Here is a 19,456-nt window from a genome sequence, read left to right on the forward strand (position 1 = left end):
ATAAAGAGAGGTGAAGAAAAAGATGGCAGAGGAAGAGCTTTCCAAAGGAAGAAGCCTGTGAACCCTCACAGGGAATGGAGGCTGCAGGTAGAGAAGGCTGAGAAATTCAGCTGAGGAGGAGGAGGACCATAAAATCACTCCCAGGTCAGAGCAAGGGTTCATTTCATCCAACACCCTATTTCCTGCAGTGGCTAGCCTGAGATTTCAGGAAAATCCAAGCCAGGCCATTGCCACACAAATATACAAAATACCTGAAGAAAGTGGACATTTATTTTGACCGAAGCAGGCTATTGCAGAAACATCCTGCATTATAGATAATCAAAAGACTGGACAGTCTTCTAAAGTTTTCTGTCTAGCCCGATATTTTCCCATTACTAGATGTCTGATGCAGAAAATGTATAAGTCAAATCCATTTGTTTCTTTTTCTCTGCTGCTTCATTGCTAACTATTCAGTTTCTCAGATGCCTCAAATGTGAATTAATGCTCACCTTTCTTTTCTGTTGACGGCTGAAAAAAAAAACATTTCTTCAAGCGTGACATTTCTCTTTGTTTGCACATAGCATAGGCATTATTGCTTTTAAATTTCTTCTGAGTCTTGGACATCTGGCAAGGAGGCAATCTCAAATCGCATTCTCCATATAATAATGCAAGAGGGGGAGAGAGGATGTTGCCTGCCAAGAGCTAGAGGAAGTGCTCCAGAGTGTCAGAAGTTCTTTTTGGATGTCAAAAGCTGTTTCTCGGGATGTGTGAAAGTCACTGAGAAATTCCACTCACCTCACTGGAATTCTTTGGGTAATTCTGAGTCAAAATGTTCATTCCAATTTTGTAGGTGGTAGAAAGTGTCATCAAGTCTCAGCTGACTTATGGCAACCCTGTAGGATTTTCAAGGACAGAGATGAACAGAGATGCTTTGCCATTGCCTGCCTCTGAATAGAAACTGTGGACTTCCTTGGTGATCTCCCATCTCAATACTATCCAGGACCAACCCTGTGTTAAACCTTGCCATGCTATGCTTGCTTTATATTGTGTAGTGGGTTGCCGCATGGATGGACGACAGACAACGACGTAGTGCATAGCACGCTTTATTGGTACACAACAAGAACGAGAGATAACGGCCAGCAGGCCAACTATATACACATCCAGGGGCACATCCCTGGGTCCCATTGGCGGGGTTGAATCTCCCCCCAAGGTCCCATTGGTTCCCCCAGTGGAGGGACTAGGATCCTAGTCCCCATTGTTATTCCCGCTTCAAGCTCAGGGTGCTCGATAGCCCCCAGTGGTGGTCAGCATACACAACACTTTAGTTGCCATGATGGTTGGGGGGGGGGAGGACATTCTTGAGGGTAAGTGTGAGTGTGTGAGGGAGTGAATGAGACCTTTGCTTTTAGAAGATGTAACTTTCCCACAAGACATGCCCTTCTCCTCTCCTTTCTGCTTTCCCAGGAGAAGCAACCTTGAGCACATTATTGTACCATCTCGGACTCCGGATTTCCAGGACATATATCTCTCCTGGTTGGCATGGCAATTAGGCAAAGTGTGGATGAGACGTATGCTAGGGGGTTGGATGGGACCTGTTTGATTTTCTATAATATGTTTGTACCTGCCAAAAGACTTCAGTTCTAACATGGTGACTTTTGGATCTTGCATATGCTCCAATAAACAAATCACTGCCAAAGCGAGAGTTGTTGAGTATAACTGGACTGGAGTCTGACACCCTGCTTGGCTTCCAAGATCAGGCTAGCCAGGGACACCAAGGTCAGGGCTACCAAATTTGTTACTGAACCTTAAAGCTCAGGGGACGTTTAATATTTTGGCAGTCCTGCCTTCCTTCCTGTTGGGATCTTGTAGGTAGCAAAAATGTTAGCAGAATGAAGCACTGCCACCACTGCTGCAAGGATCTTACAAGCAAGTGGTGGCAGTGTGAAAAAGATGATTATGATCTTTTGAAACATTTTGGACCTTTCAAGCTCCATGGCTTTTCCCTTAAGATTGCATCCCTACGCTATTGGCTATCACGCCATTGTGCTATAGCAATTGTTTGCAAGTGATTTTTTATGTCTTCACATGAGAATCCAGTCACCAAGGATTGCTATAGAACAACACAGTTGAAATAGACAGTTGTATGTGGATGAAGCCTAACTTCTGGTTGCTCAAAATTATTCAGATGCCGCGCCTGAAATGGAATCTTAAATTAGCTTGAAAATTCACTCTAGGTGAGTTTCAGTAACAACCTTAGGGATTCATGCCAAGTATTGCCTTGGACAAAATGTCATTAGGAACTCTGTTAACCAATTTGACAGTAAATAGATTGTCGAAACATCAGTAACCTTCTGCTAATGCTTTCTGTCCATCTCCCACTAAAAGGAAAGAAATAGTACTGGCAGGAAGTATTTCACTGAGTAGTTCCAGATGTTATATAGGGATGATGTCAGATAACATCCCTGCAGTTTTGATCTGAAATTCCCTGTTTCAATTTCACTACTTCTTTCTGTGAATCAACCCTGTGATTTTGGGTCATTTTCTATGTCCTCATAGTTACCTGTGTGATAAAATCTGTATACTTTTCAGCATTATCTGTGCATCCATAAATCAGCATTATACATTTAGTGGATAAATAGGGGGGTATTATATCTATCAGAGTATAAATTGCACATATAACCATATAAATATAATAAATCTACAAAACCACAGTTTATCCCATATTTTATGAAAACCAGCATGGTGTGGTGGTTAAGAGCCATGGACTCTAGTATGGAGAACTGGGTTTGATTCCCTACTCCTCCACATGAAGCCTGCTGGGTGACCTTGGGTCAGTCCCAGTTCTCTCAGAACTCTCTCGGCCCCCTACCTCACAAGGTGTTGTGGGGAGAGGAAGGGAAGGAAGCTGCTCTGAGACTCCTTAGGACAGAGAAAAGCAGGGTATAAAAACCACTCTTCTTCTATAGAAGGAATCAGTATGACCATTGGGCAACCCAGTCTTGAGGACTGCTACATTGGTGAAATCACAACACTCAAAAACCAGTGGAAGAAATTTTAAATCTTCTAAGACATTCCATTACTGACTTAAAAGTGGAAGTCCTCAAACAGAGAAGCTCCAAGGAGAGATTTCAAAGTAAGATTGCTGAACATGAGTTAATTCACAAATTCAGAATGATGGACACATACCCCTTCAGGCTTGCTGGATCCTGGTCTGCAGGTAGGTTGGTGAATGGATGGAAAGGAGAGAAGGAAGCAGGAAAAGGTGTGGATATGAAGGTTGCCAGGAGGAGGGAAGAAAGAACTAGTATGGGGAGGGGATGCAAGGATAAGTGAAGTACCCCCTGCAAGCCCTTGCAGATTCCCCACTATGAAACTGGTCCTGGCCTGGAGGCTGGCACTATGCAAGTGAGTCACCATATTCCCAGGTAGATGCTGTTGGGGAAGGGAAGGAGGGAAAGCTGAAGGGGGGGGGACACAGATAAAGGCAGGTTAGCTGATAGGTGTAAAAGGGAGAAGGAATCCGGAAAAGGAGTTATGGGGGCTTTCAGGAAAGCAAGAGAGAAAATAATGGGGAGGGGAAATTGTATGCTAGTCCTTTCAAGTCCTCTAATTGTTCCAGTCTAAATGTTGTGTCTTCTTCACGCAGACCAACCCACACCACACCTAGGGGTGGAGCCAAAGCTTTGTGGTAAAGCATCTACTTTGCATACAGTAAGTCTTGGGTTCGGTCACTGTCATCTCCATTTAAAAGGCTCATATAGTTGGTGATGTGGAAGATTCTGTCCAAGACACCAGATCAAATTTTTTTGCAAGTCAGTGCCCAAAATACTGACCTTGATAGACCAATGGTCTGATTCAGTAGAAGGCAGCTTCATGCCTTCACGTATTCACATGCTTCATCCCTTCAGCTACCTGGGATCATCTCCCTCCAGTTCAGATGATCTCTTGGTTAGAGCCATTCTGAGCTCTTCTTGAAGCAATACCAAGCCTTACCATTCTTTTTGTCATGTATAATAGATTGATTCACAGTGATCAAAGGCTAAGCCTGTAGGACTGAACCATTCACAAATTCCCTGCAGATGCCTCAAGCTCATTACAATAAGGATTAGAAAAGGAAGACAGATTGTGTGGTGGCAGTCAATTCCTAACCAACTAGATTTTATATCTGATGTACTGAAATTGCAAGATAAGGGAGATGCATTTACACAGTTATGAATGTTATGATTAGAAAGAGGTGTATTTGATTATTGTAGTATGTGGATGAAGTTGAATTTAAAAAGCAATCATTTCATTAAAAAAAAACTAGGCAAGGATAATATTAAGGTAGTGCCTTTTATGTCTACTCTATTGTTGAGTCAGATTTTGTGTAATTTTATGGAGGTTCCAAAGATCTTTTTTAAAAAAGAAGAAAAGAAAGAATTCCCTAGTGGTGGATGTTTAAGCATATCACTGTAACATCTATGAATGAATTCAAGAGAAGGCTGTTTTAGAATGAGTGACACTTCACAAATATTAGTGTTCACAGATGAAAAAGGAATATAAATATGGACATACACTCTTGTAAGAAGAAGTGATATACCTGGCATTTCAAATATAATTCCACAGTAGTCAAACAATATATACTTCTAATGGCCAAACAAATTCATTGTATCTGTGACAATCCAGCACATATCACAAGAACAAATAACAGCCCACCGGTTATTAATTTTTCCTGTAGCATTTATTGTACTATCATTAATCTTGATGAACTAGCTTGATATTAATAAGGTGACATCCATTGGATTTTCAGTGAAATGCAACATTCATTTCCTGGATCATTATATTAAATTATTTCTATAGCTCTATTTCAGATTACTTCATGGTTCAGAGAGGAGAAATTAAAGGCAAGGGTGAAATTTATTTTCTAAAGCAATGCTAATCATTTAAGACTAAACCACAAGCAGATAATTACAAAGTTTTGTTTTGCTTCTACATACTCCCCCCCCCCCACAGTGGACCTTGACAGATGCACTTGGAAGAGAGGGGTAATGGGGGTGCCATTTGAAAAGCCTCACAGTCCATTTTCCTCAGATACATGGGTCAGGGAATCGGATGCTTACAAATGTCATGACCTGGATGAGATCTCTCAAGCCAAGCAGGGTCAGCCCTGGCTAGTATTTGGATGGGAGACCTCCAGGGAATACCAGGGTTGTGACGTGGAGGCAGGCAATGGCAACACACCACTGAACAGCTCTTGCCTTGAAAACCCTACAGGTTGCCACAAGGCAGATGTGGCTTGATGGCCCTTTCCAGCATAACTAGAAGGTTACAGAGAAGGGGACAAGCAGGATTGGGGGGGGCTTCCTTTGAATTGGCAATCCTAAAAGAAATCAACCCTGACTGTTCCCTGGAAGGCCAGATAATGAAACTGAAGCTCAAATACTTTGGCCACCAAATGAGAAGGGAGCACTCACTGGAGAAGACCCTGATGTTGGGAAAGATTGAAGGTCAAAGAAGACGGGGACAGCAAAGGATGAGATGGTTAGACAGTGTCATAGATGCAATGAACATGAAATTGAGCAAACTTCAGAGGACGGGGGAAGACAGGAGGGCCTGGCGGGAGCTGGTCCATGGGGTCGCGAAGAGTCGGACTCGCCTGTGCGACTGAACAACAAAAAAGCCTGCTTAATGTTTTGGAGCCCGCTTAGCATTTTGCTCAGGACAGTTTTAACCGGCTATCAATGACTTGAGTGACCAAGTGGGCTGGGAAGTATCAACCAAATCCCCAGTTGCTGGAGGAGTATTTGTGGGAGGGAGACAAGGCTTCTAACACCTCTCAGCACCATTGGACATACAGTCTAGGTTAATTAAAGCCAGCAAGATTGGTAGCCAAGTTTGAAGCCAGAGTGGACCTTGTTGAGTTTGCCTAAAACACTGGTAGTCATCACATCAACCTGCTCTCAAAAGTTCAAGTAAGGATTTTAATGGCGTAGCATGTGTGTTAAATGCTGTCCAGTCACTTTTGACTTATGATGACCCTATGAATTAATGTCCTCCAAAACATTTTTATCTTTACCAGCTTTGCTTAGGTCTGAGGGCGGTGGCTTCCTTGATTGAGTTGACCCATCTCATGTTGGGGCTTCCACTTTTCCTTTTGCCTTCAGACTTTTCCTAACAGTATTGTCTTTATTGCTGTCAATCAGCTATTAATAAAGCCTAATTTAACCCAGCACCAGGTGTCTTCATTCCGGGTGCTAATAGAAAATGCAACATTTTATACACAGATCTCACATATGCAAATTTTGTATTGTGAGTGCGGCAAAAGTAGACACTAACTAATTCTTCTACTATACATATGGCTCTGTTAGACATTTATCCTACCCAAGCCAGTATGGAGTAAGGGCTACAGATCTGTATGAAGATTGGTGATCCTAGACTTGCCTAACTAACTTCACAAAATTGTTGTGAGGATACAATGAGGGAATTGGCATGCATGCTGACCTGAGCCCCAGGAGAAAGAGTGGAATACAAATAAGGGAGACCTAGTATGTGTAGTGGTTAGAGTATCATACTGGGATATGAGAGACACAGGTTTGAATCCCTGCTCCGCCATGGAAGCGTTTTGGGTCACCTTGGGCCAGTCACTCACTCTTAGCCTAAGCGACTTCACAGGGTAGTTATTGCGAAGGTAAAATGGAGGAGGGAAGAATGATGTTGTAAGCCAGATTGGGTCCCCATTGGGGAGAAAAGCAAAATATCAAATAAAGAAATAATCTCTATGGTAGAGGAGTGGGCAAGTATTAAGGAGGCTAGCAGGGCCGGCTCGCCCGCTAGGTGAGCTAGCTGCTCACCTAGGGTGCGCTGGCCCTAAGGGGTGCCAAACTGCGCCCCCCACAACCCTACCGGTGAGAGAGAAAAGGCGGCGAGGATCGAGGGTCTCTGCCCGCCAGCCCCTCTTTCTCTCTCTCTCTGTGCCCAGCCGGGGTGGAGGAGGTGGCACCGCAGCTCACCCGCCCTCCCCCCTCAGGGGGGACGAGGCAGAGGCAGCATGGCGGTGGCCAGCGGGCAATCGCCGCCACCATGGGAAGGGGCCGGGGAGGGGAGCAGGGCCCCGCGGCAGCTGAGCTCCTCCTCCTGGTGAGAGAGAAAAGGCGGCAGGGATCGAGGGTCTCTGGCCGGCCGCCCCTCTCGCTCTCTCTCAGTGCCCGGCCGGGGTGGAGGCGGCGGTGCCGCAGGGGGGAGGAGGCAGAGGCGGTATGGTGGTGGCCAGTGGGCAATCACCGCTGCCATGGGAAGGGGCCGGGGAGGGGAGCAGGGCCCTGCGGCAGCTGAGCACCCTCTCCTGGTGAAAGAGAAAAGGCAGTGGGGATCAAGGGTCTCTGCTTGCCCAGCCCTCTTGCTCTCTCTCTGCGCCTGGCCAGGGTGGAGGAGGCACACGGGGGAGGAAGGAGAGCAGCTGGGGGATTTTCCCTCCTCCACCCACCCCTTTGAGGGGCTGGTGGTGGTGGGGAGCCTTGGAGGGGGAGAAAAGAGCGCCCCTCCCCCATCCATAGAGCCAACGCAGAGAAAAGGTGACAGCCGGGTCCTCAGAGTTCCTCCCTTAAAGCTGCCTGTGGAGTCTTGTGAGCAAAAACTCTACTTTGTGAGCTAGTTGGCATTAAAGTTGTGGCCTCTCTCTCTCCCTCCTGCCCCCAAACACACACACTCCCCGCCCGCCCCTTCGCTTCACCCCCCGCAACCACACATATGCACGCACGCACACAGAGAGTGAAGGTTGGGGGGAGAGGGAAGAGACTTGGCCGGAGGAGCAGTGGGCTGCACGGCATTGGCGTCCCTGAGCTCTTTGCTCTTCTCCCAGACCAAACGTCCAAGTTTGTCAGGTAAGTTGGGGGAGGGGGGAGCCCCAGCGCCACCATCCCCGCCCCTCGGGTCCCCTCTTGACCAGGGGGCCCTCCTCGCCGCTGGGCAGCCCTGGGCAGAGCTGAGGCAACTTTGGAGCCTCCAAAGGGGGAGGGAAGTTGGACTAAGTTCTCTCCAGGTCCCGCCTGGAGGTTGGCAACGTGCAGGGGGGTGCCAGAATGTAGTCCCGCTTAGTGTGCAGCAAAACCTCGGGCCGGCCCTGGAGGCTAGGTCTCCTGCTTTGGTGGAAGATCTCTTGCCCTTCACTGGTTCTGTCCACCACTTCTTAGATGTGCTATGGGGCAAAATGCTGGGGGAAATAATGGGGAGTGACCAATGTCATTCCAATACCATGGTGTCACTTCCAGCATGATCCAGAAGTGACATCATTGTGATGGGCAATACTCTACAATTCACCGAAACGTCTATGGTTAAACCATAGAGTTTGAGACACTGTCATCCCTACATGATGACATCAGTTCTGGTCATGTTGGGGTTACCATAGGTCAGTTGTGAGTCTTGACAGCACTTGTGCATTAGTCTCCCACTGGTTGCCACACTTGGGCTGGCAACACTTGGGCTGCAAATCCTTAGGCCCTAGGTAGTCCCTAGCAACCACATATCCCTTTCGCCAAGTTCATAACTTAATGTACAATGTAGGCAGTCTCAGTCCTCATACTCTCTCCACCGCTGCCACCATCTCCTGTCTCTTAAAGGGAACTATTGTGCAATTCAAGCCTCAGTACACACAAACATCCATGTGGAGCATTGTGTCCTACATTATACTATGGACACAGTAGAAGAATGTAAGAGAGATGTCCATTCCTCCCCTGCAAAAACAGGCACTTCAGCCCAGATCTAAATCTCCTGCTTTTAAACAAAGTGGAGGCACACTCAGTCCTAAAAGGCAGTGATAGCATTCCTTGTGATCATTTGTTTTATTGCATCTTGAAAGACATACACCCCACCTTTCAGTTTAAAAACATACCCACAGGGGCTTACAAAAATAAAAAAGGACATAAATACTAAATCTCAATCTCTAATAAAGCAAATTAATATCTGAGACAATACAAATCAATTTATAACAATAAGAAAACAGCAATAAACTAATTTCAAAAGCAATAAAGAACAGTGAAAACCTAACAATAAGTCTTTAGGTTATTTTGGAAGGCCTCAAAGGATCTTCTCAAATGTACCTCCTGGGTGAGAGGTCCACAGCCTGGGATGAGAGCGGTGTCCACCTCATAGAATGATGCCACAATTAGTCTGTAGAAATGATTCTCTTTATCCATTTCTGCTGACATCCAAAGAGGAAACTTGAGCATCTCCTAGGTGTCACCAAGTTTTGTCCAATGTGAATTTTTCTTCTCGAGTGAAATGTCAGAGGGATTTTGAGGGAAGTTTTAAGAAGTGAGAGGGTTTCGAGAAGCCTGCTAACATTTCTCAGGGGGATTCTGCACATCCCAAGAATGTCCCCACAGGGATTTTGTCTCTCTTTTTAGGCGCTTCTGTGTAATGGCTGAAACCTTGGTTTTAAGAAGCAGTTTGCCGAATCTCAGAGAAACAGCTATACAGGACTTCAAAGCCGAAAAGCAAGTTTTCCTCAAGGTCACTGTTTACTACTGTGCCCAATTATGTCGAAGAGTTTAGAGTGGCTGTTTGTGCGGGAACTGATATAGAAGGCTTGCAGCCTAGGCATGTAATTTTCTAGAAGATATTTTCTCTCACCCTCCTGTATGTCTCTTCTGTTGGAACAAGAGTAATTTCACAAAATACTGAGCAAGGAACAGAAGGGAAATGACACGGTAGAAGCTAAAAGCCGTACAATGCTTAAAGATGTTCTTAAGTTGACAGGGGTGGACTTTGAAGCATACTTAATTTGCCTAAAATGTGATGCTGGATGTGGTGGAAATTACTGCATCTCAGATTTTTCCTGTCATTAAATACGGCTTTTTTTTTTTTTTTGGTAAAGCTGGAGAACTACTTAATAAGCTTGACTAAACAGACACTTCTGTGATTTTTATTTTTGCTTTTATTTATTTATTTGCACTTGAACTATGCTTCTTGAATAATACCTACTGAAACTTGTCATGTTTAGTTTGCAGTGATGACAGCAGCCACAGACAGATGTAACATCAGCCCAACATAATGAGACCGGGTCTTCCACTTCAGTGGGATGCCTCCTGACCTCTGGCCCCTCTGCCCACCACTGCTTAGCTGGGAGGTGGGGGGAAATGCCAGGGAAATGAGTGGAAGCGATTAGTGCTGTGCAGGTCCCATGATGTCACTTCTGGTGCCATTCTCTAGCATTCACCCTAAACCCTATGGTTAAACCATAGATTGTGAGGCAAATACTAGAGTGTTGCCCTGGTGCAATGACATCATTTCAAAGTCAATTTGGCAGTGACATCACAGCCTTGGTGTGATGCCAAAAAGGTACATATCCACCAATCACCCCCTCATCTCTCACTGGTGGTTCTGCCCCAGAAGTGTTGTTCTTCTTCCCATGATTCTGCTCACAAACTATGTTTACTACAGAACTGAGAGCCAGCATGACATAGTGGTTAAAATATAAGACTAGGTTCTGGAAGACCCAGGTTTGAGTCCCTGCTGGGTGACCAGTCACTTTGGTCAAAGCAAAAAAAGGCCAGTCCACTTCCACAGGGCAGGAGGTGCTTCAGAAGAGCTCAAGAGGTATTCATCATCTACAAGGAATGCTCACTAGGAAGCAGCTGGGTTCATGACAGAAAGCTTTCCTCGGAACCTTCCAACAGCTGTGGTTGGTCCTGTCCCCATGGGAGCCATGTCATTATGGCACCCATTAATCTATCTTAGAACTCCAAAAGTGCCACAGACTGAGAAGGGCTAAGGACCCCTGTTTTAAGCCAAAACTATAGTGGAAGACCCATTCAAAGTACTTGAGCAGCTATAGCAATGGGACATGCACAGGAGAACATTCCAGTAGATCAGCGATCCCCAGTGTAACACACCCATGGGTGTCAGGATGGCTTCCAATAGGTTTCTTGGCACCCATTTGCTTCTATAACAAAGTATCTATAACAAATCAAAGATCCTAGCTTTCCTCCATCTCACTGGAGCAAGAGGTGCTTCAGACGAACCCAAGAGTGCATCATCTTTGTGTCTGCAGGCAGCACGCATTGAGAGATGGGTGACTCTATCATGGGAGGATGCTTGACTTGCAACTGCCTGACTTTTTTTAACTTGCTCCAACACTCCACAGCAGCCATGTTGTGATGATGCCTATTCCATACTCAAAATCCCCACAGACTCAATAAGACTGGGGAGTCCCTAATAGAAGATTGTGTCTCATACCAGTACGTACTTTCATCTAAGCAGGAAATATCCCCATACAAAGTATTTCTTGATCAATGCCTATGAGTGCTCTTTGATTTGTTCTGTTTCCACTGGTACCGCTGAGGTGTTGGTGCAGATTTTCTCTATATGAGCCTCAAAACTTAGCCCAAGGCAGTAAACTCAGACTGTGGGGTTCTTTTGTTCCCATGCAGAGTTCTGCAGGCGTAATCCGGCCTTCAGTTAGCAGCACCCAACAATGGTTATTGTCTGCAAACATCCTTTCACTTTCTCCTGAACACTCCAATTGTCTGTAATGAATGTGGACAGAAGCAATTGGCTTGCCTTGTCACTGGAACTGAATAACCAATTGCGATACGGACAAGAGCGAATAGTGATTACCTCTATCTCAGAATTGTTGTCTCTATAGCACTAACTGGAGAAGAAGAAGTGACAATTGATTTAGCGAAATAATATCAAAGAACTAATGAAAGAAAAAGGAGACCTGTAAGAAGACGCTGGCTTCAGATTGCTTCTTTTCATATTAGCATCACCCAGTAGCTTTGACCTTTTGGGGGAGGGGGATGGGGGAGTTGTTAGATGATAGGATATAGATATTTTTAAAAATACTTTGCCCATTAGACTGGATTCACATAGCCTTTAATCCATTTATAGTCCAATAAATGGCCAGAGAGAGTTGTGGGAAATATAAGCCATCAAATTACAAACACCAGGAGCACCAAAATATAGTATCTGGCTTTTTTCCACTAACCCTCTTATATGGTATAGGTCCAGTGACTCATCCGTCTAATAAAATGTAACTGGAATAGAAAATTTCATTCCACTGAATCAGTCCACCCCCACCCGCGTCCCTCCAGCGAGTTATGGGAACCTGAGTACATTGCATCGGCTTAATTTTATTTCCGTCAAAACCCTCACGCAATATTCTCTGACGGTAAAGAAAGATGTAAGGCTTACACGTGACAAAGTCAAGGGAAAGGCTTTTCACTTCCAGTAATTTGGGGGTGCTTCCTAAATTCTCCCCGTCTGACATTTCCTCCAGATGTTGGAGTTCCAAAATAGCTTGTTTTGTTTCCAAAGTGGCAGTGCTGAAATTGTGCCATTGTTTCCTTTTTATTATTATTATTTCCAAAGTTTGTATGTAACACTGTATATACAGACTTTGCCCTAGCTCTTTTCCTGTCCCGTTCGTAACTGATGCCCATAAGTGCATTGATAAAACACTGTTAAAAAAAAAAAAAGAGGAACCTTCATACAATCATCAATGATGCCTTTTTTGCAAGGTGCTTTACCAATGCACATACCAGTACAAGGCACAAAAGGTATCTTGATGCAATCATCATGTACAATATGCAATAAATGCTGGGGGGGGTTTTGTTGAATGTTATCACTGAATATGCATTTGTGTTTACCGCAGCATGGTATGTTCTGGAATCGGCTCCTGTCTTCTGTCCAACAGGTTTTGAGGGAGGTCTTGGTGCTGGGCAAAAATGACCTTGGGTGCTCAAAAGGTATGTGCATGTGTAAAAGTGTCATCAAGTCACAGCTGACTTATGGAGACTCTGTGGCCGACCAGAAGGATCCAAATTTATATGTTTCTTCATTCATCTTATTAAAATTTAAAACAAACTGCATTTCTCCTTCACATAATCATCACAGGCGGCATACACTTACTGTACAGTCACTCCATTGGCTGCCCATTGATTACTGGGTTCAATTCCAGGTACTGACTACCACATACAAAATCCTACATGGCCTTGAGCTGTCGTATCTGCAGGACTGCCTCTCTTCCTATGTTCTACCATGACCATTTTGTTCATCTGTTCAAGGCCTTTTGTGGGTGTCACCCTGCAAATAGACAAGTTCAACAACTGCTCATACACTTGCTTTCTCCATTCTGCCCCCCCCAGGGAATGGCCTGCCTGTATTGGTCATTCTGCAAGGCCTTTCTATACAGCTAATAGAGCTATGGGGTGTGGAATGGTTATGGTATAGCCCAACCTCATCTGATCTCGGAAGATAAGCAGGGTTGGAACTGGGATGGGAGACCACCCAGAAAGATTCTGCAGAGGAAGGCAACGGCAAACCACCTCTGCTTCTCACTTGCCTTGAAAGCCCCCTTGCTGGGGTCATTGTAAGTCAGTTCTGACTTTACAGCACTTGTGCATGTAATAGGGTTATACTGTAACAGAACGGAAGGCACTTTGCAGAGATAACACGGTTCAAACAGCCCACGGTCGTTCTGGTCGTTGGGCTGGAGAAGTGCCTTTGCCTCCCAGCTGGAAGAGGCAGAAAGGGCTTAGGCGCCAAAAGCGCCACATATGGGCCTCAGGAAGGGGCGGGGCCAAGTAGGCTTAAAAGCCTGGCCCCACCTCTCCTCCTCAGCAGTCCCGCACGGTCGTCAACCCGCCCTCCCACCCTGTTAGTAGTGCAGGCGTTTGCTGGTTGCCCGGTTTTCGGGGCCGGGTAGGAATTTTTCTCCCCTTCCTGATTGGCACTTGGAGGGGGTGTTTTCACCTACCCTGTACTGCAGCAGTGATGCAGGTGTTTATAAGGGTGAGTTGTGTTAGTTAGGTCGGTCACTTTCACTGGGGCAGGTTGCTATGCAGTATACAGATTGCAGTCCAGTGAGCACCAGCTGACACCCATCATTTGGGGTTGAAGGGGTCCTGTGAGTACAGTCCTTGTGCCTTGCAGCATGGGACAGGGAAAACAGACTGCCTTCGGGACGGCCCTATTTAGGTCCTCTCTTTGAACCTTGTGGCTTGGGGGATGGGGCTACAGGGTTGTCCTGCAATGGCTAGCCAACCGGGTGGGAGCCCCTGCAGTGGGCTACCACCCGGGGCAGGGTGGCTCACCCTATTGAAGAGGCAAGGGAGGGGTCCTCGACCTCTGGCCTTTACCATACCGTATGCTGTGTTGCCCTTGCCATTGTTCCAGTTAAAGTTGTCAGTTAATAAAGTGGCCCTATAGCTAAACCCAACATTGGTGTCTGCCTTGTTATTTTTGGCTTGGGGGGCAAAGGGACTGTGGACTATACCACTGTGTACAGGACATATATATTTACAGCACACAATATCCAGATATAATTCCATTTTTCTGCATTGTGCGTGCACTCTGTATTGCATCTAATATGCTGCAATTATTCAGATTTCTGTAATCCTAGTCCTAGCACATTGCTTATTAGATGTCTCACCATATTAATTGTATCAATTTACACTGTGCAAACTGCTTTGAGTTTCAGTGAGAAAGGCAATTAAAAAAAACCTACAGAGAAGATAAAACATCAAAACCAACACCACAACAGTCCAGCCTCATGGACATCTCAACAGATTGGTCACAAATGTAATGGTGGTTACTCAAATACCATTCTTAAGAGGATTCACATGTTTTTCAAAATCACAGAAAGATCAGTGATTTCCTCATTGCCTCAGACATGTTGTTCCATAATGTAAAGGTTGCTGCCAAAAAAGCCAGTTTGGTGTAGTGGTTAAGAGCAGCGGATTCTAATCTGGAGAATTGGGTTTGATTCCCCACTTCTCTACATGCAGCCAGCTGGTTGACCTTGGGTCAGCAACATTTATCTCAGAGCTGTTCTCTCAAGAGCAGTTCTCTCAGAGTTCTCTCAACCCCACCTACCTCACAGGGTGTCTGTTGTGGAGAGAGGAAGGGAAGGTGATTCTAAGCCACTCTAAGACTCCTTCGGGTAGTGAATATTGAGGTATAAAATTCCTCCTCCTCCTCCACCTCCTCTTGGGCAAACACACTTTCTCGATTCCTTGCAGTAGAGATCACACAGCAGACCTCTGTATTTGTGAGATCCATTATGATTCCTGGATAGTTGTCACCACCACTGCTGCTGTGATGTTGTCACAATTGTGTTCAAGGATATGATCCACAGATCACCCTATTGTTGTCAGCGGCAGCACACACTTTGTTATCTTCCATAAACTACCATATTTACTTGAAAATGAGATGACTTTTAAACTGTTTTAGGTTTTCAAAGGGAGGGGTGTATTCTGTTCCCATAAAATTTACTGGTAGGCAAAGTTGCCTTCGTTCTGGCAAGCTCCATGGGGATAGGGGCATTCCCACAGCTTGCAGGGAAAGAAGAGCTTGTGCCACTCTGGATTGGTTGCCCATTCTGGATTGGAAAGTTCCTGGAGATTTGGGGGTGGAGCCAGGGGAGGATGGGGTTTGGAGTGGGGAGGAACTTCATTGTCTGGATCCTACAGATTAGAAGCACTGTGGAGTTCAGCCTGCTATGCTTCCTCCCCTCTTCAAACTGCACCGTAGGGATGCCAGTCTCCAGGTGGTGCCCAGGGATCTCCCAGAATGACAGCTAATCTCCGGACGATGGAGAAAATGGATTCTTTGGAGGGTGGACTCTATGCATTACAACCCTGCTGAGGTCCCTGTCCTCCCCAGGCTCCACCCCCAAATCTCCAGAAGTGTCCCAACCTAGAGCTGGCCTGTCCCCTACTGGGGACTGGGAGGATCTGGCAACCTTATCCACAGGTTCTGCCTCAAATCTCCAGGAATTTCCTGAGCCAGAGTTGGCACCTCTAATGCAGAGGCCACCCCCAGCCTGGATGGGCAGAAAAAAAAGGAGGGAGGGAAGGCTGTGCAGTGATGGTGGGGAAATCCCATGTGGGTTCCAGATGCAGAGGGAGTGGGTGAGAGGAAGAGCAAAATGGCTCCCCCTCACACCTGCCCAGTGACCCCTGGAGTAGAGCCATGACCATCAGTAGCCCCACGAAGCCCTGAACCCCACAAAAGCTACCGCAATAGCACAGTAGCAAGTTTTGCAATCTACAGGGGCGAGGAATGCCCACCACGAATATGTGACAAATATGGGAGGAAAGACCACAAATAGTATTATCAAATTTATGTCAACAGAAGGGGGACACTTCATATCAGTTGGGCTTAAACTATACGCAGCTAAAACAATACCACAACTGCTATATGGCACTATGCTGGACCCACCCCCCACAAAGTTGTGTACCCCTGGAAAAGAAACAGTCTAAATTCTTAAGATCTATCTATCGGTTTTCAACTAGTGCTTCCAATGCCAGTTCACGATTAGAAACTGGGATGACCAGACTGGAGGCCAGAATAATGTTGGCCTCCATAACTGCTTAGAACATAAGAACATAAGAGATGCCAATGTTGGATCAGGCCAAAGGCCCATCCAGTCCAACACTCTCTGTCACACAGTGGCCAGAAATACCAGTGCCATCAGGAGGTCCACCAGTGGGGCCAGGACATTAGAAGCCCTCCCACTGTTGACCCCCCCCCAGCACCAAGATGACAGAGCATCACTTGCCCCAGAGTCCCTATCTATACCTTGTGGCTAATAGCCACTGATGGACCTCTGCTCCATATGCTTATCTAATTCCCTTTTGAAGCCGTCCATGCTTGTAGCTGCCACCACTTCCTGTGGCAGTGAATTCCAAGTGTTAATCACTCTTTGGGTGAAGAAGTACTTCCTTTTATCCGTTCTAACCCGACCGCTCAGCAATTTCATGGAGTGCCCACGGGTTCTTGTATTGTGAGAAAGGGAGAAAAGTACCTCTTTCTCTACCTGCTCTTTCCCATGCATAATCTTATAAACCTCAATCATGTCACCCCTCAGTCGTCGTTTCTCCAAGCTAAAGAGCCCTAAGCGCCTTAACCGTTCCTCATAGGGAAAGTGTTCCAACCCTTTTATCATTCGAGTTGCTCTTTTCTGCACTTTTTCCAAAGCTATAATATCCTTTTTAAGGTGTGGTGACCAGAATTGCACACAGTATTCCAGATGAGGTCGCACCATTGATTTATATAGCGGCATTATGATATTGGCTGATCTGTTTACAATACCCTTCCTAATAATCCCCAGCATAGCATTGGCCTTCTTTATTGCAGTCACACACTGTCTCGACATTTTCAGTGAGTTATCTACTACAACTCCAAGATCTCTCTCTTGATCTGTCTCTGCCAGTTCAGACCCCATCAACGTGTATTTATAGTTAGGATTTTTGGCTCCAATGTGCATCACCTTGCACTTGGCCACATTGAACCCCATTTGCCATGTTGACGCCCACTCGCCCAACTTTGACAGATCCCTTTGGAGTGCCTCACAATCCTCACTGGTTTTCACCACCCTGAACAACTTCGTATCATCCGCAAATTTAGCCACTTCACTGCTTACTCCCAACTCCAAATCATTAATGAACAAGTTAAAAAGCAGTGGACCAAGTACTGATCCCTGTGGTACCCCACTGCTTACACCCCTCCACTGGGAGAACTGCCCATTTATACTCACTCTCTGTTTTCTATTAATTAGCCAGTTTTTGATCCATAAAAGGACTTGTCCTTTTATCCCATGATTTTTGAGCTTGCTTAGGAGCCTTTGATGAGGAACTTTATCAAAAGCTTTCTGGAAGTCAAGGTAAACAATATCTATTGGATCCCCCTTGTCCACATGTTTGTTCACCCCCTCAAAGAACATTAACAGGTTAGTGAGACAAGATCTTCCCTTACAGAACCCATGTTGAGTCTGCCTCAATAGGTTTTGTTCATCTATGTGCCTACTAATTCTTTCCTTAATAATGGTTTCCACCAATTTACCCGGTATCGACGTCAGACTGACAGGCCTGTAATTTCCCGGATCTCCTCTGGAACCCTTTTTAAAGATGGGAGTGACATTAGCTACCTTCCAGTCCTCAGGAATGGAGGCTGATTTTAAGGAGAGATTACATATTTTTGTCAGGAGATCCACAAGTTCACAATTGAGTTCTTTCAGAACTCTTGGATGTATGCCATCTGGGCCTGGTGATTTATCAGTTTTTAAGTTGTTTATCAGTTTTAGGACCTCCTCTCTCGTCACCTCAATCTGACTCAGGTCTTTCAACACCCCTCCCGAACTCAGCGGCTCTGGAGTGGGCAAGCACCTCTCATCTTCCACAGTGAAGACGGAGGCAAAAAATGCATTTAGCTTCTCAGCCATTTCCCTATCATCCTTCAGTACTCCTTTTACCCCTTGGTCATCCAAGGGCCCCACTGCCTCCCTGGCTGGTTTCCTGCTTCTAATGTATTTGAAGAAAGTTTTATTGTTGGTCTTTACATTTTTTGCTATATGCTCCTCATATTTCCTTTTTGCCTGCCTGACTACAGACTTGCATTTTATTTGCCATAGCCTGTGTTCTGTTTTATCAGCCTCACTGTGACTAGCTTTCCACCGCTTAAAGGAATCCTTTTTACCTTTTACAGCTTCCATTACTTTGTTTGTTAACCATGTAGGCTTTTTCTTATACCTGTTTGTGCCTTTCCTAACCTGCGGAATATATTTTATTTGAGCTTCTAGAATTGTAGTTTTAAACAGTTTCCAAGCTTCCCCAATGGTTTTGACCCTTTCTACTTTTCCCTTCAGTTTCCTCCCCACATGTCCCCTCATATCAGAAAAATTACCCCTTTTAAAGTTAAAAGTGGTTGTGTGAGTCTTTTTGGCCAATTCCCTATTTGTACAAATGTTGAACTCAACAACATTATGATCACTGTTCCCAAGCGGTGCAATCACTTTTACATCTCTCACCAGGTCTTGAGTGTTACTTAGGACCAAATCAAGGATCGCCTCTCCCCTGGTAGGTTCTGTGACCATCTGCTCCATAGCATAGTCATTTAGAGTGTCTAGAAACTCAATCTCTTTCTCTTGACTAGAACACATATTGACTTGGCTAAGGTTATGTCATAGTCCATCTGATATCACTGCTTTAATTCTTAAAGACAGCTGTTGTTCCAATTAGCATAGGGCAGTGCACCATAAGATACAGCTGCTGGGCTTCTCCTCGGAGTCACTATAGAAAATGCCACTAGAACAAGCCAGGGCTATTGCCAAACAAAGAAGATATGACACCGCAAGGCAAAGTGATACTGCTAAAGTATCGGCATTTTTGGCCTCAAAGGAAACAAAATATATAGTTGCTCCCACAAGGTATTTATCACTATTGGAGGTCCCCTTTCACTGCAGGGCATACTCCCTGGCAAGATGTAACATCTATCCCTCGGCAGTGTTAGAAGACTGGTATAAAAAGGTACCTTTGCCAAAGCAATTATGCTCATGTGGTTCAGGGAAAGTTGAAACAATTGAATATATTCTATTCCATTGTGTATTTTATGAAACCATCAGAGTAAAGAGTATTCATCCTATCCTAAAGAGGTATGGATATTCAGACAAGGAGATGAGTAGGAAACTAGTATTTGATCCTGTCCCACAGCTCATAATAAA

The sequence above is a fragment of the Gekko japonicus genome, unplaced genomic scaffold (assembly GCF_001447785.1).
Source record: "Gekko japonicus isolate JY-2015 unplaced genomic scaffold, Gekko_japonicus_V1.1 scaffold1197, whole genome shotgun sequence".
Classification (NCBI taxonomy): domain Eukaryota; kingdom Metazoa; phylum Chordata; class Lepidosauria; order Squamata; family Gekkonidae; genus Gekko; species Gekko japonicus.